General features: G+C 37.2%; 1 protein-coding gene across 5 annotated transcripts in view; it reads left to right on the top strand.

The window, feature by feature from the left end:
* Window positions 1–4,747: 4,747 nt before the first annotated feature.
* The window catches only part of srrm3 (serine/arginine repetitive matrix 3), a 437,508-nt gene continuing 415,609 nt past the window's right edge, over window positions 4,748–26,646 (top strand). For 3 of the 5 annotated variants that reach the window (XM_051930824.1, XM_051930825.1, XM_051930823.1), the window contains exon 1: window positions 4,749–4,932. The gene's annotated coding sequence lies outside the window, so the exon portion shown is untranslated. Of the gene's footprint in view, window positions 4,933–26,646 lie in introns of all 5 variants that reach the window. The other 2 variants (XM_051930826.1, XM_051930827.1) reach the window with 2 other exon arrangements.

Raw genomic sequence — 26,646 nt, 5'->3', positions numbered from 1 at the left:
TGCAGAATCTGTGATTGAAAGCAGTAATGTTAATAATGTATAACAAATTAAGAATGTTCATTATTTTTACTCTGTCCTTTTTTTACATTCCTTTTAAATGTGAAAGAAAAGGCTATAAACTTTATGATGACCATTTAAAGAATTTACTTTTTCTTTCATAAAAAGTATTACAGCAACACGGAATCCTTCAGCACCTTAAGGTGGCAGTGAAATGGTGTGCTGAGAATAAATTTCTGTTCAGGGGGCAAGTCTCACTCCCTTCATTACTGCTAAATGGAGAAAGACGACATAGAGGCCCTTCAGGAATCTGATTTTCTATCTGAATTTCCAGAAGAAGAGGAGAGGAAATATGTCTTTAGACCCTTCATCTTCTTCTTCACATATGGAAGACATGCATCTGTTTTTAGATAATGTGAGAGGAAAAAGAAGAATTACTGTGCTTTGTGAGAAAATTTAACATAAACATACATGTGCCTCATTGTTCAGTTACAACGTACAATGTTTTATATATTGTTTAACTTTTTTGTAATTAATGTTGCAAACCAACTTCATCTTTGCAGACCATTGTCTCAGATCTGCACTTCTTGGTTTTATGTATTAAAACAATGCTTTATAAGACAGGGCAAGGCAAATGTTCTTTATAAAAGCACATTTACAACAGTCAAAACCGAACCAAAGTGCTGCACAAGAAAGGGTAAAAGAAGCAGTTAAAATATACAGTATGTACACATCTCAAAAGTGCAAGCATAACCAACCATTACATAAAAGATAAACTCAAAATACCCACACGCATGCATACATACTGTACATACATACATACATACATACATACATACAGTATTTATAATCATGAATCTACATGAGCCAAAATATACAAACATAATGTCAACCTCTTGCAGGGTTAAATTCCAGCTAGAAGAAATGACTTTAATGATGACTTAAAAATGGCCAGTGTTGGGGCAGACCCAATATAATAAGGTCGAGCCTTTCCAAAGAAAATAAGCAAAAGTCCAATCCTTTATTTGCTTCAACCTCGGCCTCAGGACAACTATGAGCATCTGGCTAGTAGGCCGCAGGGTTCTTGTTGGCACATACAAGTGAAAAGGTTTCGAGAGGCAAGATGGGGCTGTTCCATTCAAACATTTGAAAAAGTAATAGAATTTTAAAATCTGTTCTGAAGTGGACTGGAAGCCAATGAAGCAAGGTTAGTATTGGTGAAATATGGCCATGCTATGAGAGACTTCAATAAGCAAGCACAAAAGCTGTGGACTAGTTGTAGGCATCGTAACAAGACCTGATCAACACCTACCTGCAAAAAATTGCAATAGTCCAAACAAGATGTTATAAAAGCCTAGATGGCCTTTTCAAGATGCTGTAACTGAAAGAAAGAAAAGCCTTTACCTTAAAATCTCAGCTGGAAAAAGCTTCATTTAACCTCAGCATTTATCTGTTTGTTGAGTTTGAATGAGCTGTCAAAGATCACGCCTGGCTCCTAACTGAAGCTTTATGATACATATATGGCAAGGGGTCCAAGAGCAATATCAGAGATACTCAAACCTTCTGAACTTTTGGACACCACAATCTCGAAAAAAATTATTTGCCATCCAGGATTTAATATCATTGAAATAGCATGGAGGATCTGTATTGTCTTGCTTTGATTTTAGTAGCAAATACTGTAGATCTGAGTGTCATCAGCATAGCAGGGAAGGGAGAAGCCATACTTGTTAACAATGGAGCTTAAAGGTAACATGTATAACAAAATGAGAACTGGTCCAAGGACGTAATCCAGCAGAACCCCACAAGTAAGAGGAGCTAAAGAGGATGAGAACTCGCCCAAGTGAACAGAAAAGTTCCTATTGCTTGGATAAGATTGAAACCATTTCAGGGCATTACCTTGGATGCCTACATACTGTTGAAGGCGGGATGTACAGTACTGTAAGTATCGTAAGATCTACAGTATCAAAAGCTGATGCAAGATCTAGCAGTACAAGAATGACAGAATCTCCAGCATTAGTAGTTAGGAGGAGGTCATTGTAAACTTTTAACAAGGCTGTTTCAGTGCTCTAAGAAGATCTGTATCCGAATTGAATTTTTTCCAGAATACTGTTTTCATCCATATATATTGAGTAAGGACAACTTTTTCTAAGACTTTAGATAAAAAGGCAGTTTAGAAATTGGCCTGAAATTTGACACATTAGAGGGTGCAGATTTTGTTTTTAAGTAAGTTTATGCACCACAGCATGTGTCAAGGCAGCAGGAACACAACCAGAAATCAAGCTAGCATTTATTAAGGTGACAATACTTGGTCCAACACAATCAAAAACCTTCATAACTAATCAAGGGGGGACACTGATCAGGGGGCAATTTGTGGGATTCAGGCGTTGCACCAAATCAGACAACAGAGATGATGATATAGGTTCAAAGTGGTCAAAGACTGCTGAACATACTATTGGAAGAAATTAATCCTTAGCAGGCAGTGTGACGGATGATCTAATAACGTTAATCTTATTTACAAAAAGTTATACCTCTGTTTGGAGAGGAAGTTAGGATATGTAAGAAATAACAAATTCCTAATATAAGAAATTGGCGGCACGGTGGCGCAGTGGGTAGCGCTGCTGCCTCGCAGTTGGGAGATCTGGGGACCTGGGTTCGCTTCCCGGGTCCTCCCTGCATGGAGTTTGCATGTTCTTCCCGTGTCTGTGTGGGTTTCCTCTGGGCGCTCTGGTTTCCTCCCACAGTCCAAAGACATGCAGGTTAGGTGGATTGGCGATTCTAAATTGACCCTAGTGTGTGCTTGGTGTGTGGGTGTGTTTATGTGTGTCCTGCGGTGGGTTGGCACCCTGCCCAGGATTGGTTCCTGCCTTGTTGGCTGGGATTGGCTCCAGCAGACCCCCGTGACCCTGTGTTCGGATTCAGCGGGTTGGAAAATGGATGGATAATATAAGAAATTGTATATGATGATTAAAGGATTAAAAATCATTTAAAAAAGTCAGATTTGTAATTATCGCATCTACCCAAACAAAACATTTTTAAAGTTAAGTTTAAAATCTGAATCAATGTGTTAGTTCAGTTCCAAAATATATGAAAGACAGTCTATGGAAGTAAGGCACAGAGGGTGCAACTTTTAATAATGCAAATATTTACATTTGTATAGAAAAACAAACAGTAATAACTATTAAGCAATTTAAGAGATTTGCCTCACTTTTTTGATAAGTACATACTTAGAAGTTAGAGTCCCAGTCTTTTGTCCTGTTTAAACAGTTACACTTCACCACATGTTATGCCCGTCTTGACATGACAAATAAATCTGCAAGCAAGAACCAATATCCATTTGAAACAGAGCCTAAATGAGTGCAAATATCCACTGTTATTTCTTGTATCTGAATGGAGGCACCCTAACCAAAACTTTTAAACATATTTTTATCCTGAGTAAAATTTCATATACCTGTATAACCATAATAAATTGTTTAGGGGTAACCAAAATATCATTCATTTATTCATTCATTCATTGTCTAAACAGGGTCGCCGGAGATACTGGAGTCTATCCCAGCCAGCATACAACACAAGGGAGTAACAAACCCTGGACAGGATGCCAGTCCATTGCAGGGCGGACACAAACACACGCCAAGCACACAATAAGGCCAGTTTTTGGCAACACCAATCCACCTAACCTGCATGTATTTGGATGGAGGGAGGAAACCCACACAGACACTGGGAGAACATGCAAACTCAACACAGGGAGAACCTGAGATGAAAACCTGGCCTCCTTACTGCGAGCTAGCAGCTCTGCCACTGTGCTGCCACCAAGATACCAACAGTATAAAAAATACAGAATGATTTAATAAATATTAGTACTTCAACTATTAAACACCTTACTTACTCAACTGATGTAATTTTAAAAACATTTATCAAAACACGCATTTACTTTTATGTAATATATCAGTGTTGCTCCTGTTATATTCACAGGGCGAACAAGTATGCATTAAAATTAATAAACAGGAAAACGTTTGAAAGTTTATTAACGGTATAATTGCAGTGTATAACAAAATTAGGAAAGCACAAACGATGGAGGACGAAGATCCCCGTATAAGCTTGATCATTTCAAACATTGTTGAATACAAGCACTTTTAAAAGTGTTTTTTTTTTTCTTTTACTGAGAACTCAAAAGTTTAGACCTTCATTTTCATTCCTGTTGATCATCATTCATTTTGTAACATAATAAATTAATGTCATTAACGGAACTTTCGCTTTTATTGAAGGAGGTGCAAGAAATAATGTAAAACTACTTTCAAATATCTTGAATAATAGAAATCACTGTAGGCCTAATTGAAGTTAAAGCAACCACATTCATATTTAGCATGATGTTTCTTTAATGTAAAATATGTTATGTCTTCTTTCTTTTAACTAACGAATCATGAATCATATGTTATAAAATTGTTTATTTGTTTCCAAAAAGAAATACGACAATAATAATATAAACAGAAACTCGGATTCTTGCCTCGTGATCGGAGGAAGGCATATTAATAAAATCTTTTAGGCTTATAGGGTTGAGCAACGTTATAGTTTTGCAACGAAAGCAATGTGACAGAGGACGTGCACGGAATCCAAGGGGCGTGGCGTGGAAGGCTGGGGGAGTGGAAGGCGGAGGAGTGGAGGGCCGGGCGTGAAAGGCGGGGGAGTTAAGGTCGAGTTTGGAAGCACCGTTACAACCTCTACTCCTCCTCTACAGCAAGTGGCGCTGTGATCGTAGTTCAGTAGCGGCCAAGCAGGCGCGGAGCTGGTAGGTACTGCGCTGTCCAGCAGTTTAGTGCTGAACTGAGAAGCATCCGTTCAGTTTAAGGGCTGAGCCCCGGAGCGCTGGTAAGGAAAGGTCTCTGCTAGCGCGCACACATCAAAGCAACGAGAACACCTCGTCGGCGCCGTTACCCACAGGTAAAGTGTAGTGCTAATTTTTCGTCGTTATTGCAGAATTTTGGGGTTAACACCGTAAGGGAACTCCCTTGTTAATATAAAATTGATTCACAGTGAAGCATGTTATTGTCTATGCAGCTAAATATAGGACTTGGATTGTTATTGTGTAGCGCATTAAGAGGATTAGTGGGATTAATGGGCTATGTTCTAAAACATGAAATGCGAATCAGAGTTTAAAAATGAAACGAAAAGAGAATGTACAACTGCATTAATAAATTAATTCGGTTCGGACTCAGGAAACGAGTTTTACTTGGTGCAGGCAATTTCCGTTTCATGTGTTATTGCAAATGTAGTTCTACGAGCATGACGACTCTGACAAATGGGTAGAGTTCCAGATCGTAAATTATACAGAGCCCTTATTTTGCAGTGTATTGTAGCGCAGATGTGTTTATTACTGTTATTATTATTTGCTGTAAAGCTCAGATTTGGATGCTCTTAATTTAAAAAACGCTCCATCGGCCCGATTATGATTAAATATTGTTTTATCTCAATGTGTTGTTGAAATGCATTTTAATTCGACATAAACTTAATATATTACAAATATAACGTGGGTTTGGCATTAGTGCTGCTTTTTTGTTGGTGCGATTTCGTGACAATTACATGAACTTCCCATGGGAAAAATAAAGCCCAGATTTAATAAGGCCTTCCTTGGAAGGCGTTAATATTTAAAAGATACGTTATATATATATGTATTTTATTTAATTTCGTGTTTTTCTCCGATTTCCAAATTCTGAAATGGCAAAAGTAAAAAATCAGTGTCAATTCACCCGCGTTTCCTTTATTTCCACACGTGACTTGCAAGGATCTGCAGCTCTGTGAAACACAGATGCCAGCAATGGAGTTTTCGTGAGAATAGTGTCTCTTTTTAACTTGTCCCGAATTCACTGTTCCTGCTTAATTCTGTTTTAAAGAAGACCGCAAAATATTAACAGCAAGACATTTACTGAACTTTTTTTTCCCAGAAATGGCAATTTACTGAACAACACAGTGAACCCTTCCATTCGCTTTTTGAGCTTTCCTATAAACATTTTGAAGCCCCAGGCAGCCATAAGCTTTCCCTGCAGCATCAGGCACAAGGCTGCAACCAGCCTTGGATAGGAGGCCCGTCCACCAAAGGGCACACACACATAACCACAGACATGCCCAAAGTGCAATTCAGAATCACAAATTCAATCCAATCTGCTTGTCACTTGGGCATGGCAGTAAACTGGAGTACCCAGTGTGACTGTGCAGCCTCTATGGAACAATGACAGATCTGCATATTAAACCCATGCCTTCTGACATGTGAGGAAGCAGTGCTATCAACTGTGCAACATTAGGTTTGTGATTATTAACATACAGTGTAATCCTATTATTTAATTAGATTCAGACTGTGCAATATTTATTACATATATATATATATATGTTTTTATAATCCATCTATTAACATTTAACAACTGTCAATGTATTTTGCCTATCTTTTTTCATTTTTTTAAGAATATATAAATAAAAATGGAGACATTTACTTTACTAGCACACTTTAATTCACATTCAGGGAGGTTGTATTTAAATATTTGTCAGTGGTATTCAGTATTCATATTTAATAAGTTCAGAGTTTGAAGCTAAAGGATGGCAAATCATTATTCAATATCCATCCATTATCCAGCCCGCTATATCCTAACTACAGGGTCACGGGGGTCTGCTAGAGCCAATCCCAGCCAACACAGGGTGCAAGGCAGGAAACAAACCCCGGGCAGGGTACCAGCCCACCACAGGGCACACACACACACACACCAAACACACACTAGGGACAATTTAGAATCGGCAATACACCTAACCTGCATGTCTTTAGACTGTGGGAGGAAACCGGAGCATCCAGAGGAAACCCATGCAGACATGGGGAGAACATGCAAACTCCACGCAGGGAAGACCCGGGAAGTGAACCCAGGCCTCCTAACAGCAAGGCAGCAGCGCTACCCACTGCGCCACCGTGCCGCCCCATTTTTCAATATGTGATTCACAAATGATGCATGCAATCTTTGTATAATAAAAACAGATGAAAATGAGCTAAACACTGAAAAACAGAGTTATAGAAATAGTATTTTGGCCATTATACCTATTGTACATTCATTTTGTTCTAGAGTGTTGCTTGCAGAGGAGTTATTTGTAATGAGAGGCAGATGTCGAATGAGAGAAGAAAAGGTGACAGACTTCAAATATGCAAAAGGGTTCAAGCTAACAAGCTGAAGGCTGTCATTAAAAGTTTTGTTGCTCATTAAGGGCCAAAGATTGTAATAACAAGATTAAAAAAAAAACTATAACAATTGTGAAAAAGTTACCCTAAATAAGTTTACAACTATGTCCTCATGTTTTTTGTTGAACTCATTTTACAGTAACAGCCTGGATCTACTGTACTAATTCCTTTCATAATTTTGAACACTTCAATCACGTCTCCACTTAATCTTCTTTTGCTTAAACTGAAAAGGCTCAGCTCTTTTAATTTCTCCTCATAACTCATCCCCTGTAGCCCTGGACTCAGCCTAGTCACTCTTCTCTGGACTTTCTCTAGAACAGTTATGTCTTTTTTTAAAGCCTGGAGACCAGAAGATGTACACTGTACTCCAGGAGAGGTCTATCCAGTGTGTTATAAAACTTGAGCATAACCTCCTTAGACTTGCATCCTACACATCATGCTGTATAACCTAACATTCTATTAGCTTTCTTAATGGCTTCTGAACACTTTGATGAGTCCACTATGACTCCTAAATCCTTCTTATAAGCAGTACTTTCTATTTTCAAACCTCCCATTGTGTATTGAAATGTAACATTTTATTTTCTACCTCTATTTCCTTACGTTTATGTTAGGACTACATGTATGAGGATATACCACCCCTGACGATTCACTTGAAACATACATCCTTGCATTGTCCCTAGTCTTCTTGTTCATTTTTTCTAACAGCACAAAGCAATGCTGTCGGGTTGTTTGATTACTTTTTGTTAGCCCAGTGTGTAGGAGTAAGTGGATGTTGATTGACATTATACCATTTGTTTTCGCTGGTAGGATATGACTCTACACAATGATGTATTGAGTAAAGTGGGCTCAGAAAATAGACAGATGAATTTAAATATCTTTATGGTAGAGAGATGGGTATCTGCATATGTGTTTTGTGAAGTGGGATGATGGCTCCTGTCAATGTCATGCAGACACGTCTCCATTACCATACGTAATGGTATATTATAAATATAGAAGTATATTAATTCTAAAGCAGGTAGACTTCCGTCTTAGTTTGGACTGCCTAAAATCATACATAGCTAAGCATAGATTTTTGCCATATATGAATATATTGGTGGTTTCTGTGTTTATATTGTTGTAGTGTTATGAAATGATCTTCATTCCAACAGTAAAAGCTTTTATTAAATTTGCATTTTTAGCTGCAAATTTGGGAGAAGAACATTTTTTTTGTAGCATCTGGATTTTGGCAGCCACCAACTGTACTTGGAGTGCTAGTCCATCTGAGGACACCACAACACACAGAAACATACGTAATAGTTAAACACAGACTCACACATTAAACTAACATTCACATCCTGAGAATTCAAGAGACAATCAGAGAAGGTGAGCTCCACAGCACACAGTGTCTGGACAAAACAAACAGACTCCTGTCTATAGAGTTGTAGGCCAACATATTTCTAAACTGGAATTTAAATAATCATCCTATCCATTCTTTACACCTTTTCATTTCCAGTCTGGGCTCATGATTAACTGGTTGTGCTGAGGCCAATTTTAATTGAGAAGGTGGGAAACTTACCAGAATTAAATTTCTCTCTATTGTTGGTTGAATATATGAAGAAAAATATCAATATATATCCTTTGTGTTCAGCTATTCATGTTGTCAATGTTTAAGTTTTTCTTAGATTAGTGCTGCTGTTAAGGTTTTTGAGAAATTTTCCAATTTAAGAAAGTCTTCCTTAATCTTTTGAAAGAAGGACATAAAAAGAGACATTTTTAAAACGGATATTGTTTTCATATTCCGCACCCTGTCTTGTTTTTTGAGATATTACACATCTTTTCTGAATATCCTGTGCCACTATTTGGTGCACTACCAAAATATGATACAATATAGTCTTTTATGAGACTCCTCCTTACATCCCCTTTTACAAAAATATCAAATTAATTGTCAGAGTCATGTTTTTCTTTGTATTGTTTATTAGAATATGTTAATGTAGTGAGGGTTCATTGGCAATAAAAAGAAAAGGTTTAAATTGTATGGAGTTTATGTTTCAATTAAATGTATTTATTAATTACCAGAAAAAGCAAATACAAAAATTATTTTCAGACTGGTGACACAAGATATGTGGTTTATTTATCAGTTTATTAGCCTTAATGTAATGAGTATGTATACAGGGAATTTACAGCATATGAGTGTTGCATTGGTTAGTGTTACTGTCTCTATAGAGTCTTGAGTTCAAATCACTGCCTGTTTGTATGGTAACAAGGGGTTAAAAATGACTGTGTGTACATTTTTACTTTATTTTTGTAATTACAGTATTTTATTTAATCTGACAATACCATATTATGTTCTGTTTGTTGAATGGTTGCTGTTATTTTGTGGCTATTTCTGCATGGCCATGGCCACATTGTTTACAACCTTTATGGTAACTGCTGGTCACATGACTGTTGTATTACATTGCAGTTCATGTCATCATGGTCCTCCTATAAAAGATGGTGGCACACAGTTCCTGTTATCCATGTTTTAGATCAAAGTCACATCACTTTTTTTCATGTATTTTCTGCTTCAAGAGTCAGGTATTGGGAAATTAGAGTACAGACTGAGTGGTTTAGACTTTGTTTTTTTTTAACTACATTGTTTTATTTTGGAGCAGTTTTTTTTTTATTGGTTTCAACCCCTGCCTATTGTACAACTCTTGTTTGCCTCTTCCTTTCATAGAATTTTTATTGGCTCTTTCGTCTAATCATAGCACCTTTTGACTGTTCTTTCACCTACAGCCATAACAGTATAGAGCTTGAACATTTGACTCGTGTTTGTGAAGATTTGCAAGGTAGTTGAGGGGCCAGAATGATTGTATGTGTGATTGTGCACTTTGATAAGACTGGCACCCCATCCATGGGTAGTTCTCACCTTGCATCCAGTGATGCCAGGGTAGGCACAGACATGCTGAGACTCTGAACTAGGTAAGCAAGTTGGAGAACGGATGAATAAAAGTGTGCATTGCTTTTACACATGAAAGTGAAAGAAACAGGTATTTAAGGAACATGATCTTTTGTTTGTGAAGCGTATAACAACCCATCAGATTTTTGTACCTGTTGAAAGTCAAATAAAATATCACCAGAGGTGTCCGGTGTGCAAGGCAGAATATGAGTAAATGCGTAATTGCCTTTCGATGATTTATAATAATGCATAGAAATTGAATTAAAATATTCAATGTTTGGTTTATCAAAACATAACAAGGAAAATAACTTCCTTCAGTCCATGTGACTCATTCGGCTATTAGCAATAACAACTGTTTAAAATATCTCCTCCACTCATTACTTGAAAAATGGCAAGACAATTCATTTCAGCAGTGGTCAGTTTTTTTATTGCTGTATGGATGTATTTTATGTTTTTCATTATGTTTTTTCCCTTTATTTGTACTGGTGTTGACTTCAAGAAAATCAGTTTTTAATTCACTGAACACTTTAAACAGTTCCTTTTAAAGACTTGTCTATTCAGTAATCAAGATCCTAAACTGCCTGAATATATTTAAGAAGACATTCCTTTAGATTTTTTAGTCCACAGAGGCACCTAAGTATTTATTTAGGTGCATCAATATTATTGTAGCATTAACACCGTAAAAACACATCCAGCACTCAAAATGCAGTTTCACTGGAACACACAAATCATTTGTAGCATTTTCTTACATTTCTGTTACCCTCCTTATGTCCTTGAAGTGTAAATACATGTCGCTTACCTATCTGTCTTTGTTTAAGGGTACTCTGGTTCCCATTAATCCAGCATGCCGAGGACTTCTTTGGTAAGCCTTAGGCAATCCTCACTGACTCTTGAGTCAGCATTTCTGAATAAAAGCATCTTATTGACTGTGAAATACAGCACCAGTGTCATTTGACCTGATGGGCCCCTTGCCTTATACCATTTCTGGCACCGGTTACTCTGCCCTCATGCTATTCTGTAGGCAAGACAACGAAGACATGATAAATATATGTTGAAAAAAGTATACAATTTGCAACACCCACTTTGTACTTTTGGAATGATGGTGGGAAATTACACCAATTCATTGAGTAACAGTAAGGCTAATTTATTTTTGCAACGTGAACAAAACTGAGAACCAAGTCTACGCTGGTGTAGAGTTCAAAGCTGCCAAGGCAGTGTTAATGTTTCCTTGGGTACTATTGTAAAAACCTGAAAAACTGAAGGATCAATAAATTGGATGCATATTATTTAATTACTTAACTGAAGGACACAAAGGATAAAATGAAAAATGAAATACTAAAAGGTTGTCAAAAAGACACATTAGGCAATTGAAAGTATGAGTGATGAAGAAATTAAGCATTCATCATAAATGAAATGTCCGGCCATAGTTTGTTCCTGTCTTGCCTCATGGCCCTGTGTTAAAATAGGCAAACTGCAAAAATGAATAGATGGCAAGCATGATTATATATAAAAAATAAAAAAAAAACTATACAGTGCATGAAAGTACTTGACACCTACTAGTAATCAGATACAGACAGGTTATTTTACAAAAATGGCGATGGAAGCAGCTGCTGAGCCAGGAAGGAGCAGGGACGAAGCTGACCAAAGTAGATTTTTTTGCATCAAAGGATATGTAAATGCTGCATAGTATGATAATAGTTATATATTTCACTTATAAAAGTAACAAGTATACACTAAAGATATTTATTTTTATTTTATTCAGTCAAGAAATATGCAGTGTAGAAAATCATACGGGTCATCTTCAAGATGCAAAAAAACATGGTGACAGTGCTATCAGTATTTTATCAGTAAATTGTTGAGATTTGTCTTTGTAGAAAGCATCAAAATTTAAATTCATGGAGATAATTAATTTGAATTAAATTAAGCCAAAAAAATCTCACTTTTTATGCTTCTAGACCAGTGCCTTTTTAATTAGCCTTATTACAAATTTGTGTTGAATGTCCCATGAATTCTTCAATGTATGGCACTGAGAATAATTTGGAATGCTCCTCAAGTTGTTTCATGGATCCTAGCATGTTAAAAAATAACAGAGTGTGGCAAAATCACACACATGGAGGTGCAATTGCAATATTTAAAAGTGTTTTTTTAGGTGCAGCACCTGGTCTTGTCTGAGGAGTTTATACAGTATATATACTTTTTGTGCCTGCATGTAGTCTTCTCCAGTTTTCTTCCCACATCTCAAAGTCATTCAGGTTAGGCTAAACTAAATTGGTCCCATGTGGTTGTAAATATGGAGGTGTGTATGAGTAGGTCATATGATGGACTGGTATCTCTTCCATTGGTTCCTTACTTGTGCCCACTGCTACTGGGACATTTAAGTGGGTTTGTGAATTAATTTTTTCCTCAAACTGTATGGTCCCATTTAGTGTTTTTTCCAGTTTTCTAGTTTTATTTTTCTAGTTGTGTTCAATTCCTTATTAACAGAGGACAACAGATGAAAGCAGAATAGCATCTATTCTCATTATCTGCTGTTGCCATATGTCAGCAAAGGTGAACTGCAGAAGGGCAACAAAGCACATCACACAAAGGTCAGGTTTATGCGGATTTCCTTGTGATAAGATGGCTAAGAAGGCCACATATAAACTGATTCCTTGCTTCGCTGAAAATAACATCATTTCATACCTTTGAAAATGTTTTATTTTAAAGCCCAAGAGCAAAGCTTGTAATATTTATTTTGGCTTAATTTAAAATTGCATATGTTATCATTAAAAAGTACTTTAAAAGAAATTTTAAAAAACTAATATACAAGCTTAAATATTTAGAGATGACCCTAATGCAGTCAGAAGGTTGTAAAGATACTTATATATAGAATATATAGACCTCTGAACATATTGTCAGTGCAAGTGCTCTAGGCCCTGTTGGGTTTAGTTCTTTTTGTTTCTCATTAAAATGCAGCAGAGGAGAAATGACCTAAGTGAAATGTTTCACTGCAAGCTGTCTTCACATGCGGCACAGCCGAGCTCCATTTTCAATGCATCACAGAGTTTTTCAGGTCTGCTGTACTCACTCCTGTGTACTGCAGGTTTTCACTCGGTTAGGATTTAAGACCTCAATAGAAAATAACGGTTTGTAAGACGCCAGGGATTTTATTTTATTCATTTCTCAAATTTGGTTACAAATTCTTGCTAGAGCTTTCTGCCATGTTTTGTGCTAGTCCGAAGCATTGCACGTTAGAACTGCCAGAAACAATTTAAGCTCAATGAAGAGCCACTGCTCCTTCACATTGAAAGGAGCCAGATAAGGTGGTTCTGGCATCTGATTAGGATGCCTCCCTGAAGAGTTGTTTTGGGCATGTTTAGCCAGGAGGAGACCTTGGGGCAGACCCAGGACACAGTGGAGAGATTATATCTTTCATTTGGCCTGGGAATGCCTCAGTATTCTCTGGGAGGAGTTGAAGGAGGTGGCAGGGAAAAAGAACATCTGGGCAATTTTGCTTAGATTGCTGCCCAACCTGGACCTGGATCAGCAGAAGAAAACAGATAGATGGATGAATGGATGGCATTAAATATCCTACACAATTCATTTAAGTCTTTTCTAGGTTCACTTCTAAAGCTATCATAAATGTTGAAATAAACCGTTCTTGTGTATAAGCCATCTATCTATTCATGTCCTAACCTGCTCACTCAGTTCAAGGTCATGTGAAGCCTGTGCCAGTTTTCATGGTAGTATGTACAAGATGAAAACTATGCATGTATGAGGTGCTAATTCTTTTGAGAAATTTTGAAATAATATAACATTTACCATATTACACTGAAAGCAGAATGAGATGGTTATGTTTCAGCCAGGCTTCATCCCTGGCTTAAATTTTTATGCGATAATGTTTTTGTTCCCTCTGTCTATTGATATCAGTATCTAATCAAAGTCCTTTCTAGGTTTTTTTTCCAAGGAATCTATTTCATTTATCAAAATTATGTTTCAGCATTTTGTTTGGATTTTAAATTTTTATTTTGAACTGTTTCTGATGCTATTTTGTTTTTTGATACGATTTCTTTTGCATTTAAATATCCTTTTAAAACTCTTGGTATTTATCTTGTTTTCTGAACTCTTTGACTTTGATTTAGCCTCATGTTTTGGCTTGATTTGCCTGTGCTTATGATCTCCTGGTTTTTGACTTTTTGCTATATTTTAACTTCTGGCAAGTCTCACAAAATTTGCCTCTGCATGTATTTACTTGCGTTTTTTATGACTTGTTTTGTAAATAGCTTTGATTTTGCTCTCTATTGTATGAATTGTGGGTTGACAAATGTTTTGTTTAATAATTTTGTGTGTATGTATAGGTACATTTTATTGCATTTAGTTTCTTTGTATGTTTTTTGTGTATTTTATATAAAGTCCAGGGGGGTGGGTGCCACTGACACTGCAGGTAAGGGCCCTAGATATATTTCAGAAGAAGCTGAACATAATGGCTGCTTCAGAATTGATTTTTTTCCCTGTCTTGTGGGTTCTTAATACATATTTAAATAGTTAAGGAGTATTATTTTGTTTCATTGCATAAAATCTTTTTTTTTAATTTTTCAAGTGTTTTTCCTATATCCCAATGATATTAGTAAGTTTAAACACCTTTGTAGGCTGCAAGCCTCCCTGATGAGTTGGGGCAAGGCCACCAGAGGTGGTGTGGCCTACTGTGTTGAAGCTTACCTTGTATGAAGAGCAGGAGTCCGCTTGTGTCTTTTGAAGCCTGCATCCTTTTTTGAAAGGCAGGATCATAACATAAAGCAGGCCACAAAGCAGCAGGAGATTACACCAACAGATCTTGAAGAGTTAAAACCACAGTTTCCAGGCTTTCAGTGTCCCAAGCAAACTCTCTCAATAAGCAGATGGTAATTTGGTCAGGTAAATCTGAATACAGACCTTGGATACCTGACCAGTAAAGTCATTTTTCTGCAGTGTTTTAGTCTTTTTGCCTTTCCATAGAGTTAATATAATGGCGGTGTCTTAAATTAGTATCTTCATTCAGAATCCAGGAGCAGGTTGATGGGGATGACACATAGAGCTATACTCTGGCCAGAAGCAATCAGTATGGAATAAGAAAGGACCATTTCTTTTGCACATGCAGTGCTTTGCTTGTGTATAGAAGTCTTCCTTCTAACATTCTAAACTGATGGTTCCATGGCTGCATTGGCGTTTCTTTGGTAAAACTTGTCTGTTTTATCATTCCCTTTCTTATTGAATGGAAAAACACAATCCTAGCCTACCACTTTTACTGATGCTCACCAAATCTTTGTGCAGGTGTTATAAAATTAAAAAGTTACAAAAATGATACGAGGAATATTGAGGTCAAAGAACTCTGCATATTATGAAATCCAATGTGGTGAGGTGGGCATATACATCAACTGCCTATAAAATGGTTGTTTCCAGAAGTAATGGCTCAATTTATATGAAAAACAATTATATGAAAAAGAAAATATGAATTAGAAAAGATTCTGAAACCTTCAGATCAGTTTACTGGGGCTCGTTAATATGGCTGCTATAGAGTCATACAGTTGCCAAGTAATGTATTGTGGCATATGCCATCAATCATTTTGAATCAATCAAAACTTTTTTTTATAGAATTAATGGTCTGTGGAGTAACCAATAGGGAAGTCAATCCAAAATGAAAATGAAATATTTTTTACCTTTTCTTTAACTTATTTTCTATTACAGTTCTTCTTTATTGCTTAGATACATTTATTGAAAATAAAACTCAATTTCCCAAAACTCTAAACACAATTTCATAACTGCACACTCAACTTCCCAAACATCAAACTTCCAGGTTAAAAACTAAACTGTCTACTCAAAAACAATGTACTCTTCTATCAAAACCAGACTTTGCCTTCAGATATCACACAAAAACCCTCAAAAACACATACAGTACAACATAGCCTTACACCATGCTGAAATCAATTCAAAACACTACAACAAAAACCTGTTACTGCAATGAGTAATGTTATTTATGGTCCCCCAACTACCTCTTTATATAATGAACACTATAAAAACAACAAATTTAGAAAGTTTCTAAAAAAGTTTACACTTTAATGAATAACAAAATATATAAAGAAAGAAAATTCTGTTTAGCTGCAGCATCCCTTCTCTGGTCAGGGTCAGGCCAGAGAATCTCAATGACATCACAATGACAAAACCCTTGCATGCCTTATCCGTCCCTGGCAAGCCTCAACTATGATGTCCAAACAAGCTTCCTCGATGGCCCGGAGGAGGAGAACTTCCACTGCCATGCTGAAAAAAACTCCTCTATAGGGTTTGGGAAAGGAGAATATGAAGGCAGAAAGATTTGTCTACCTCTCCACCTCTGTCCTCTTCCTCTTTCTTCCTGTGGTGGTTGATCCATTGTTCCAAAACAAGTGAACCGACCCATGGCCATGTTATCTAGCTATCCTAAGACTATGACTGGTATGTGAACAATTATGACTTATAGAGTTTGCAACTGGTCAATTGTGTGCTAAATGTGTTCCAGCTGTGCTGACTTGAGTTAATGATATTGAAGCAAGTGCTTTCTAAATGAGTACATGGTAAAGCCAATTATACATAAAGGGATTTGTGTGTAGAGTTTTGTACCAAAAGTGAAATGAATCTGAATAATGTATCAGATTAGGGGAGTAATGTTTATAGTTTTGGGAAATAAGTTTGTATTTTGGTAGATGGCGGTGTGGTTTGGGATTTTTTGTTAATATGTTTGGTAAGTGTAAGCGATTGAGAAAAACTGTAAGCAAAGGAACAAAATGCAAACCAGAAATGGTTAACTGAAAACAAGCAGGGAAGGAGTTATTCATTAAACTCCTGAAATGGGGGAAAGGAATTGCATTTCAGAAGATACTTTAAATTGGAACTTGAAATATTTTAGAAACCATAACCTTTTGTTTTACAAGAAACACTGTCTTTCATTTATTCTTTTGGTGAAGTTCAGACATAATCTGCAACCTCTTGCTCTTAAGCAACATGATGCTCACAATGTTACTCATTGACACATAAATCCTGTTGGCTTCTCAAATACAAAAGCACCCAGTGTGACAGAATGTTGGATTTTGTTATTCAGGAAGTTACAAAACAAATATGAAACATAAATAATAATTAATTTTAGAACAGCCAGATAGAGGGAAAAATTCAAAGTGCTCCAAAATAATCTTAAGTAGCTGAAGATCATGAGATACAGAGAGTGCTAACCATGCTGTAATAGGTGTCCTAGATTATACCATACCTCTTCTGCTGGAGACAAGAATATCTGTACTTCTGGAAAGGGAAATGTGCCTCTCACTTAAGTGTTCCCAGGAGATTACAAGTATATCCTTTGGAGGCATTACACAGGAATCCATGGAATGTGTTAAGCATTTGTAGATGAAGGAAGATATTGAATTAGCTGTTATGACATCCTATCTAATTTTACTCCTCCAAATTGGTATTGTTTTGGGTGTTCCAGTTCCTTCCCAAGTGCGTTGGTGCATGTCTGTAACTATCATTTTCAAGATCACTTCACTGTCCAACATGTTCTCTAGTATATAAGGCTGACTGCTCAGCATCATGAAGACCAATAATTCATGCACTATCAAGCTCAATAAGTTCATGGAAAATTGCATTGTTGAATCATTCTTACTCTACTGTATTAGCTAGCTGCACGTGGTCACCACGATATACAACCCTGTTTGGTTTTCACCTTTTAATGGTGCTGAAAATGTGTTGCTCTCTAGAGTGTAATGACAAGTGAAATAGGGCCTGAAAAAATAATAAATAATTACAGTGTTAAAGATGAACGCTTCTGAGTCACCTGGATTGCTGGAGCAACAGGAAGGTTGAACAAAGATACCACAGTATTTTGTTAATATTCCTAATAGGCCCTGACACTGGTTTAAGAGTAAAATGAGGTAAAAAGGCCAAAGGCCTTATAGTTGAGTCAGCAGGGTTTGCTTCACCTGCCTGAATCTATGTGTTAATTATGTGTGTGCCTGCCTGAATTAAATAGCTCCAAAAGAGCAAAATAAACCATAAAAAACCTGAAAGTTGTAGGTAAATAAAACAGTAACAATGGGATTGTTATGAATTGTGCCTGGTGCTCTACTTGATATAGAATTTTGTTTCCAAAATCCTTATGCAAAAACTCTTGCAGTGTTCCTTAAATGAAAGGATGCAGTTTTAGTGATATGCTTAATGTGCAGCTGGAGGTTTAGTTGTAAATCTAAAATATTCCCAAGATTCTTTACTTCTACACTTATTTGTTAAAGGTTCAAAAATAGCTTTAAATGCCCAAAAACACAGACAAGCCCTTCAAGTTAGAAGAAAACTGTGAAACTATGTTCTTTAAATAGAAAGAATTCATTAAGTCAGGATAATGGCAATATGGCAAAATAAGGCAAAAAGTCAAAAATGAGGCAAAATGGGATTGGCTAAAAAAGCAACCCAAGTACAATCTGTTATCAGGAAATCAGAAACCAAAGACAAAGTAAAAGTCCACAATAAAACAGAAAATCCAAGAATAGTACTTACACAAGAAATGTACTTCACATCATTCAGCCTCTGCTAGAAGCTCGATATGAAGGCTGAGTGATATCATGGTGGTCCCTTCCCTTGGTGTCCCACTCACAAAACAGAAGCAATATGGCCGTAAAGCACATATGCACAAAACATAACAATTAAACAATTAAATTTACATAAAATAATATTAACAAAAAAATTACATATATACAAAAGACACATGAAAAATAATGATTCAGAAATGACAGAAGTAACAATAAGAAGGGAAATAAACATAAGACAGGAAACAATACCTGGCTGTAACATTATGACCTCCCATATATATTATTTTTTGAGACTAAAGATTAGTTGAAAAAAATTAAACAAATGCCTGATCATGAACACTAATCATTAGCACTAAATATAAAGCCTGGGGGCGCTCCCTCAGGTGTGATGTCATGGGGACCCCTGTCACCTGATTTTTTTTACAGACGAGGCACAAGGCACTTTAGAGTTTAAAACAGAACAAACCTAACTCAGAGAAGCACCTAAACCAATTAACAAACCAATATTTATCAAGACGTAAAAAACAAAAACAAAATTATATTTACTAAATAATAAATACACAAGCACAATCAGATGAAATAAAATTAAATTAAACTTCAACCAGAGGGGTAAAGCTCTGGCTACAGCATGACAGATGCATTCTCAGAAACAAGAGTGAAAAATAACATGCATACATTAAGAATGGACTCCAGGACTTATTAATTTGACTTTTCATTTTTAGCTTACATTATTACTTTGTGATCGATTTTTATCATTCATATGTCACCATTTTGCAACCCAGTTTGTAGAACCGACTCACATTGCCAATCAAATGGGCACGTGACTTCATGCATAGATTACAACATCATCACATTAAAATCCATTCATGTCTTTGGATTCCTAATAAAACACTATCAAACATTGTGCTGTTCACGGGGAAAGAATAGAATTTTTAACTTTATGTTTTGCCTCCCATTGTGTGTTTTAATATATTTTTTTACTCATTTTATGTTCTAACAATGATTGTGGATTGCCCCTTAAACCTTTTAACTTTTTAATCAAAAAAAAACAAAAAAACTTTAGCCTGAATGGCTACTCTCAGTCCAATGGGTATTACGACAAAATGCACGGGCATAGAGAGACAATGAACTTAAAGAAATAAAAAAGATGGAGTCTTGCTGTTCAGAATTGATCAGAAACGCTGAAAGTCTTAAGCATTTACATTTATAAGGTTAGGAAATGTTTTTATCAAAATCAGCTTACTAAAGAGGTCAACATAATCGAGTAAACATCAGTCTGGGGGACTGTTTGGGAACAAGTGGTACAGGATAAAGGTACAAAATGAATCACCACAAGTTACAGTTCCTAGATAATAAAAACCTCACAGCCAATATCAGATTTAGAGAAATTCACCAAACAAGAGAGTCTTCAAACGCTCCTTAAGCACATTGAGGGAGTCAGTTTTCCGAATGGAGGTGGACAGCTCGTTCCACCAGCTAGGAGCAACACATGAAAAGATTCTGGAATGAAATTTAATGCCATGCAGAGGTGGCATCACCAGACGCTGTTCAACAGCAGACCTTAGTGGTCAAAAATAAGCATAGGACCTCAACAGTGTCTCCAGATATATAGGTGCTGATGCATTGATTACTCTGTTTCCAAGCAATAAGTGCAGCTACAGGAAGCCAATGTAGTGATCTGAAGAGAGGAGGGAAAAGTGCCTGCCTTGGCTAATTGAACACCAGATGTGCTGCCGCATTATAAATAATCTGCAGTGGCTTGGTGACAGATGCCAGTACACCCACCAGCAGAGAGTTCCTGTAATCCAGATGTGACAAGACCAAAGCCTGGACCAGGAGGTGTGCTGCATAATCTGTTAAATCATGCCCGTGTCTTTCTCCTAACTTCATATTGAAACACATGGCCATGCCCAAAATTTCATATCATTATCTCAGGAAACAATGCAAGATAGCCAACAAAACAACTGACAAATAATATGAAAACACTTTTAAATTGCTGGAATAGTGGAGGTTGTCACCATAACAGACAACATAATCAAAAATCATTTGGACACCTAGTCTTCTTGATCCTACCTGCTAGTTTTCATGCAAGTTGGTCTAATGCTTCTTGGCTCAACTCTTTATTTCTTACAGTGTATATATAATGGCATTAAAAATAATTTAATCACTTAATCTTTGCATGCTAAATATCAGAATTATGGAAATAAAGAGCAAACATAAAAATTTGAAACACCCCAAAGACGCTTTTGACCTGATCTTCTTGCGTGTACATGGGTTTTATACATGAACTACTTAAAGAACGTCTCAGAATGACCCTAATGTGAGTATTTTGTGCAGTGGACTAGTGTCTAATAGCTTCTGTCATATACCTTTCTTTGCTGAGGTAGGCTCTGTTTGAATGTTATGTTTTTCTTCTGATCCTATAAAGATTTTGCCCACAGATGGGTTAACGTCTGGCACACTTAGATTAGTGAAGGGCTCCTGCTCACCCTGAACAGCTGCCTGCAATTACTTCCTTTAATTATTCGGACTGACTCATTTCCCCAGTGGTGTGCATGTGCTCATGTGTGTGAGAAGGTGGTGGCTTTTAAAGTTTGTTAAATTGTTTTTGTTGGTCTGGTAAAGTAATAGTTTCTGAGTATTTTTTTAAATATGTTAAGCATTTCCTTTGACATTAGTTTTGTTGAGATAGCGTTACTTGTCAATGAAGGCTAGTGGGACAATTAAACTGAAAGATAAGTAAGAAGTGTTGGTGGCTGGATAAGAACTTGAGAATGGATGTTAAGAGGTGAAAAATGTAAAAAACATTAATTAAGATAAATTCACCATGCTGCATGTATCCAGTCCTTTTAATAGACCTGCTGGGCCATTTAAGATGAAAACACATGGAGCAACATTCTGAATTGTGAATGTTAATTGAGGAACCTGCATACAATATATAAGTTACAGAAGGTTTTTTAGCAGATGAGATTCTTCCAAATTAACTGTTAACTCTTGACAGTACTCGAGTACTTTCCTAATTCCAATACATTTTTTTTGCTGAGACTTTGCAACATTGCAACACTAGTGATTCAGCACATTCAGCACCCCATCACTGTTAACTATGTAGCCAGTGTGGAAGTTGCTCTTGAGTCAAAGATGGAGAAAAGTTGTGTGTTTTTTGTGGCCAAATGTTGAAGGAAGTGGCATTCAAACTCATATATAATTTATTTCATTCATGTGTACATGAGATTCAGGAGAGGTTCAAATGTGACAGATGCGGAGTACACAGCACCAATTCCTATGAGACGTTGGAAGAAACTAGAAACCTTCATTGACTAAAGAGCAACAATGAAGAAAATGGCATAACAACTATAAGAAGTGATGCCAAGCTTTAACACATGGCAAGAGGAGGCCATTCAATCCATCAACCTTAAAGCTAAGCTGACCCAATATTTACGGTAATCAAAAAAAATTGTAAGTGTTGTCACCTACATGTATCTCTTCATCCATGCACTGATATATTTTCTAAACCTCTATCTTCCATTACTAGGCAACATAGGAATGCAAAATAGGAATCAGCTTTGCATGGGGTAACAGTCCAGCAGCTAACACAAACTTCTTTCACATGCGGCAATTGACTGAAATGCCTTCAGAAAAACCTTGTGAAGTGTGGAGAATGTAGAAATTCTACACCTTCTGGAATCAAACCCAGGAATCTGCAGCTTTAAGGTACATAGCAACAATAAACCACTTTGGTACAGAATAAAGTCTTTATGGAAAATCTAGCATGTGTCCCAAGCCCTCAAAGACTGGCAATGCTGGGTTTAGATTTATAAAATTTGCATATGCACAAAAAAGGTTTGAAATGTGTATATGCAACTTTGCACGCATATGATGGGATTTTTAAAAGAAAAAAAGGGAAAATGTGCATATATTTACAGGTACTTTGACCCATCCGTATGCAACATTTTAGAGTAACTGGGAAATGACAACACACTTGCTAATGTAGGGAATTGCAGCCAAACCAGCTAAATGATGACTCACGCGTATAATAATTCACATCACTGAGCCGTGATAATCATATTACACCTCAAAAGTGATAATTGTGATGTACGGTCTCATTGTTAGTTCTTTTTTAAGAGGGATAATATTTGCACTGAAGAACGTTTTTGGTTTTTCGTCAGTTTATATCAGCTACCTGTTGTCAGTTCTCAGGGCACTGGCCGATAGGTCAGGAAAATCATAGTCAAGCTTCATTCCTACTTGCTTCACTGCTGTGCAGGAAACTTTATCTGACCAGCAAGACGCTTCAGCTAGTTTTTCACATGGTGTAGGTTAACATATATAAAGCATATTTTTGCTAGCATAAAAAGGCAATTTGCAGCAGTGCCCAGTTTTCCTAACATAATCGGAGCACTTTACTGCACTCAAATTGCAATAAGGACATCTAGTCAATAGCTAAAGTAGCCTTGACAGAAGTGATGTTACTTTACTTGATGGCTGTCCTATTGGTAAGGTAACTGGCTGAACCCTCAGTTTTTCATATCACCTGTATTATTCATTGTAACAGGAATCATGTCATTACATGTGCCAGGTAATAGCGGCTACCTGCTCAGACACTGGTGCCTTATGTCTTTCCCCAACCCCCATAACTCAGAGGAAAGGTGCTATAATGCTGCACATGATCTTGTGGATTCAGTTGAGGAGCCCACCCAGATACTTTTGAATGTAGGTGGTGGGGTCTTGATGCGTCAGGGGAAGAGGCTACTACCAGCCAATGAGGTTCTGAGGCATTGTGACTGCATATGTATGAGGTTGACTAGCATATTCCATATATGGTTGTTTCAGGGTAGCAACCAGATGGGGTTTGAGGCACATTTACATTTAGAAAGTTAAATTGTATAGAAATATGTGTATGCCTGGTAGTATAAATCTGATTTCTTTTTAGGATACGCATTTTTTTCTTACTTGAAACCAATGAAAATTTTTATAAATTGGGCCCCTAGTCTCTGTTGGCTTAAACACCCAGTCCTGATCCATTACTGCCATTGCTTCGCCAATGCGTACAGTATACACTACAATCCATATCAAGCCTTTGAGTGAACCTGAAGTCTGTTTATGCCCAGTTGTGCAATATGAAATAGTGGACAATGGTACAAGCTAAAGAAGACTGAAACTTTGAGATCATTGATGAAAGAGCCTACTGTGTGCAAAATTAATAAAGGGACAAGGTGATGGAATGGAGTAGGTCTAAATGGCTGAGGACAGAGATTCCCCAGGTTTGAGTAGCTGTGGCTTCATCAGACAGTTCACTGTGGCATTACCTTCCTCTTCAGTCATATTGTTAGTATAAGAAGGAGCTGGTGAGCAAGAATTCACTGAAAGAAAAGCCATTTTTATAATATAACTGCACAACTGGCCATTTGCCATTCTGTGCGAGTGTAATACATTTTTTTTGCCGTTTTCAAAGTGAAAAGAATAGAAACTCAAATATTGGCAGGGCCACTTAAGCAAATTTAATTTAATACCAGTCTGTGAAATATTATTTTTAGCGGCAATAAATAACTGAAAATAGTTCAGCAGTTTCTGTTTAAGGAAATATTTGACAGTGCATTGATTAAGAAATGTAGTGGGAGAAACACCTTAATTTTCGGAAATGTTGTATCTTCACATTACTAAGTAATTCAGATCCATAATAAGCAACCCACACAGTGCCTGACATTTTCAAGCAAGATTTGTTACATCTGTGCACGATTGTGCCATATGTCCCTCTATATCACACAAGGTGGCGAGAATCTTCATAGCAAAAAAAGTTGTCATTGGTGTTAAGTCATCCATTTGTTTTCCAAACTTGCTTTCTCCATTACTCAGGTGTTTGGAGCAGTAACACACAGTGCAAAGGGGGACCACCTGGGTAACATAACAGTCCACCACAAGGCACATTTACATATTCTGGGCCAATTTAGAGATGTCAGTTAACATAATCCACCTGTCTTTGGTATGTACTACAGTATATAGGGAAACTTGAGATTCAAGAATAAATAGTGAGTTCAAGCCCACCAAGCACAAAAAGAGGCTAGGCTGACTGTTGAACCCATTTACATGTTGCTTAGTTCTCCCCTAACTGCTTTACCTTTCAAGCCATAGCTTCCCCCTTTTCATAGCAATGACTTCCCCCAGCTCCACGCTCTCCATATACTGAATGCAGGGGCTTTTTAAGCCTGGATCTGGAAGCCTTTCCAGGAAAGTTTCTACTGCTACTTCTGTGTTACCCGGCCACCACTTAAAGATTCTGCAGTGGCCTTTACTCCCTCTAGCAGAACTTGGATTCCCTACAGACTTCCCACACAGAGTGTGACTGGGGAAGACCAGATTGTCTGTCTTCTCCATTAATCCTGTGACTCGAACCCGTAGTGCCCTCAAGTGGCCTGGGACATTAACAAGAGTAACAAATTGGATGTTATCTGTCCCACTTTCGCAACATATGTACAGTATAATAGTTATTAAGGCTTAACCATTCCATTTTACTTTTTGAATGGATAGAACATATAAGAACAGATGAATTTACAGTATAGAATACTAATAACTCACTTATGAACTTAAGTGATGATTTAAAACTCCCATCTAAATAACAGTGCAGGAGCAAGTCAGACTGTCAGCTAATAGAGAACACTGCAGAATAGATAGAAATGGTGACAGACATTGATAATTTAATCGCTTTATATTTCAGACTACTAAAGACAGCAATGGTAAATTGAAAAGTAATCATGTTGTTTTTTACGAAACATAAATATTATTAAGATAAAAAAAGATACTGTTGAGACTGAAAGCACAATGCTGCTTACTTGCAGTCAGATATACTACCATGTGATCTCTTCTGCAAGTACCAATGAGTATCAAATTGCCTTTTCTGAGTATTAAATGCAAAACATCATTGTGGGTTTTGTATAGCTTTTTCATTATTTTAGTCCATTTTCAGCAATGTTGGATTTTTTTGGGCTTCAGTGTCATCATAATGATCCAGTAACGAAAACTTTTTTTCTTAGATTGCCTGCAAATTGTCAGAATTTCTTGTCAATCAGTGAGTTAATCAAGGACATTTAGCTTTAAATCTAAATATATATAAAAGTCAATGTGTGTATGTATGTATGTACGTATGTATGTATGTTTCAGCATCACATCCGAACGGCTGGAGCGATTTTCATGAAACTTGGTACACATGTTTCTCATTGGTCGACTAAAAATACTGTAGGGTGAAATCAGCCCTAACCCACTCCCTTCTATGTAGGGTGGGGGTGATCTGGCGGTCTTGTATGCATGTTATCATCCAGTTGACACTTGGAACGACCACCAGAGGGTGAACTGGAGGTGACTGCCAGGATTCTTTATGTTTGAACAGCACCGCGCCCCTGTTGCTTTTGAAATTAAATAGAGTTGGCCGGGTTGGCATCCCAACTATTTTTGGGACTCATTCTTTCTTTGTTTCTCGAACAGTCATACAGTATCTTATATATCTTATATATTGTGGGATATGGCCGGCCGTTCATCCCGGCCAATACCCCCAGGCCGCCAGATGGAGCCCTCCCTGCAGCATGGAGGTGCCCCGAATGCCAGCAGGGAATTATGGACATTGGAGTTTTCCTTCACAGCCCTGCTGGATACCATGGGGGAAGCCAGAGGATGCTGCAGGGAGGCATAAGGATTTTTATGTGCCCTATAACCTGGAAGTACGTCTTAGTCACAGCGACAGAGAAAATGGCGTACTTCCGGGAATGAAGAAGAGGAGTTTTCACCTGACCCGGAAGTGCTGGGAAGTCACATGGACTGAGGGATCGGAAGCACTTCCAGGTCATGAACTATAAAAGACTATGAGAAATCCCAGACGGAGGAGCTGAGTTGGGAGGAAGGGTGGCAATGCGTCTGGGAGTGGAGGATTATTGATTATTGTAGTGAGAATTGATTGTTTATGAGTATTGTGG

The sequence above is a fragment of the Erpetoichthys calabaricus genome, chromosome 8, assembly GCF_900747795.2.
Source record: "Erpetoichthys calabaricus chromosome 8, fErpCal1.3, whole genome shotgun sequence".
Classification (NCBI taxonomy): Eukaryota; Metazoa; Chordata; class Cladistia; order Polypteriformes; family Polypteridae; genus Erpetoichthys; species Erpetoichthys calabaricus.
This window is presented reverse-complemented; position numbering and strand designations above follow the sequence as displayed.